The sequence below is a fragment of the Cyprinodon variegatus genome, unplaced genomic scaffold (assembly GCF_000732505.1).
Source record: "Cyprinodon variegatus isolate N-32 unplaced genomic scaffold, C_variegatus-1.0 Scaffold957, whole genome shotgun sequence".
In the NCBI taxonomy this organism is placed as follows: domain Eukaryota; kingdom Metazoa; phylum Chordata; class Actinopteri; order Cyprinodontiformes; family Cyprinodontidae; genus Cyprinodon; species Cyprinodon variegatus.
In genome coordinates, this window is record NW_015151410.1 from 67,336 (window position 1) to 70,638 (window position 3,303).

Genomic DNA, 3,303 nt, shown 5'->3' on the forward strand with positions numbered 1-3,303 from the left:
TATATATATATACATATACATACACATTTGGATGTCAATTTGCAATGATGGGTGTCAAGGGGTTAATAGCACCACCTTCACATTTTAACAAAAGAAACAATCAACAGTATTCAAATATGAAATGCAACAAGTGCAGGTATAACTGAGACAAAGATTAGTGTGAGCGAGAAGCCCAGTTAAGAGAACCGCAATCCTCTACCTTATAACCACAGCTCAGACACATTTACACCATCAGGAGCCATTTAAATTCAATATGCATCTAATTACCAGATAAAATGGAGATTAAGCGTGAAAATTAAATATATATAACACTCACAAGAGGTGCTGATTATTTACAAACAAAATCCTTCTTCCTGTCTTTGTGCAGGAAGTCTATGTATCTCCATTAAGGATCAGCCATTGAGGCCAGAAGAACTTTTAACAAGAGCAAATCTAAAATGCAGATTGTCGTTAGCTTAACTTGGCTGTAAATATTTTGCTCTAACTGACCAATCAGAGGACAGAAAATGCTGACAAATGTGTGGGCCCTCTAGCTGCCCCCAAATCTGAAATATGATTGGTTGAAGTAAATGTCCCTCACTAATATTGTTAGATAACATGAGCCAGTACTGCTGATTCTGAAGGCCCTGGGCAGATTTGATTGACATAGCAATGCACTAAGGCTGAAATCTGATTGGACAAAAAATATAGAGAACACATAAATTTAATGGAAGCAGCGCAGTCATCAAGAGATATACATTAAAAATTAAGAGAATTAATTGTTTATTAGAAATTAATAGAGCTGGAAAGAAGAAAATTAAAGTTTAGGTTGAGAATATATATATGTTAGTGTTTCTGATTGATTTCAGGCCAGCAGAGAAGGCTTTGAAGGCCCTCACAACCCACCACTGATATATATATATATATATATATATATATATATATATAGATATATATATATATATATATATATATATATTTATATTATATTTATATATATATATATATTTATATTTTTTACCAGATCTACATTTTCTCATCAGTTGTTGTAAGTAAACACTCAAATAAGGGAATGATTGCACAATGAGCTATAAATTTACTTTGTCATTTAAAAAACAAGTGAAGAAAAGTATTTTTTTTTTACTATAATTTAACTTCCCTCTGTTGTTTTGTCTTTACATGTTGTGGTTTAGGTATCACTGTTCCATCTCTGATATTTTAAAGCAACAGCTGATTGTTTCACTGTTCTGCCTTGATGTCTCAGGCAAAACAACTGTAAGCATAAGGTGTATAAACAGTGTAGGATTCCTGATATCTGCCTCTCTAGTTCATATGTGTTCATATGTGTTCAGAAAAAAATCTACGAGGGGAGGTACTGAGATATGAAACAAAATCAATTTAAAATGAAATCTATATTAGTGAAAACAAAAAAAGCCATATCATAAAAATTAAAAAAATGCATGTGCAATGCATAAAACATAAGAGGATTTTAGTTTGGGCAACTTAGACACCTGTCACCTACATGCAAACATTTAAATTTAATACTTTTCATAATGTCTAGAATCTGTTTCTTGCTTTCTGTGAAAGTTTTGCTCTTAAAATCATAAGATTATCGAAGCTTATCTTATCATTATTGCTAAATCAAGCTCAGCACTACAAAAAAAATGGAAACAGATTAATTCTATCTAAAACATTTGTTTTTTTATTATAACTTGAAAATTATATGTACCTCAAAACAAAACACATAGCGCTAAGAAAATAATTTATCATCTCATAGATTTTCTAAATGATGTATTTACAGAAGTGAAAATGAAAAAAAAAAACAACAACAAAAAAAACACAAAAAAAACCCATCAGGGTCTTTTGTTTTAATCATGCTAAACTGGGTTTATCATTATACTTTATCTTCACACCAAAGACATAAATTAAATCAGGTTTAGTTGTTGCCATGTTACTTTAATCATTGTTTGAAAAGGTGAGACAGGAACAAAACACAAATTGTTTAGGATAAAAGGCAGCTAATCTTTGAATCTCTTCATTATGGATATATGTTCCGACTTTAGGCTATAAATGCCCCATTAATTGATATTTTATTTGTTATCTTTACCAAGATTAGAGAAACAAACAACAACCTTGATAGTTTTTAAAAAGCAGGATTAAGGTGCAGGTGTTTGATTTGATTAGGGATCATAATTGATTCTCAGAGGGTAAAAATGATAAAAATACATAACTCTCATAAAACTTTTGCCTGGATAATTAACCTTTGTTATCGGTAGTAGAGTTAGGGATAATTAATAGTAATTATTATAATAAATTATATAATTTTAGTGCAAATTTTTCAACAGTGTTATTTCATTAATTCCTTTCAGCTGATTTATATGTGTGTCCTGTGTAGCTATTTTCTCATTTAAACTTTTCTATTTTGTTCACTTTCTTCAAAAGCAGCACAACACCAACACGGTTCATTGTTTTTGTCATTACAGCAATAAGGCTCAAACTTTGTCTTAATCAGAAAACATTTCTTCAAAAAGCATTTGGCTTGCTCATGGGAGTAGGTGCAAATTTTAGATCCATCCATCCATCCCTTTTTTCCCACTTAGTCTTTGTCAGGGTTACGGTGAGACTGGTGCCTATCTCCGGCAGTCTATGGGCGAAAGGCGGGGTACAATCTGGACAGGTTGCCAGTCTGTCCCAGGGCAACACAGAGACACACACACACACACACACACACACACACACACACACACAGAACATGCAAACTTCTTGCAGAAAGAGCCCGGGCCAGGAATTGAACCCAGAACCTTCTAGCTGCAACGCAAAAGTGCTACCCACAGTACCTGTCAGTCAAAGGTGAATTAAAATGATCTGCAATGGAGGAAGGGAGACTGGCATCCCAACAGTATCTACTCATGATCAACCTGAGCTTACATGACTCCTGGGTTATTTACGAATGAGCTAAATAATTCAGCTCTTCTTTGATTATTTGCGTCCAACAGTAAGAAATTGAACGCAATTGATTGATTCAGCAGGATATGTTCAATAACACAGAACAAAACAGGGTATGAAATGAAGCTGTCAAACATTAAGCTTCTGGAATGACTCGCTCAGATTACCAATCTCTATTTTGGTTAGATATAGTGGACTATGCTTAGAAGTGGAGTCTGTACCTGGAAATCTGCTTATTCTACCATGAATTATTGAACACTACAAGGACACTGCGACAAAGCGAAATTCTCCAAATATAAATTATATGCATGCAAATATGCCAACATTTATTGTGAAATCCACAATAAATTTTGGGATCTTTCTCCACCAGAGGGTGTA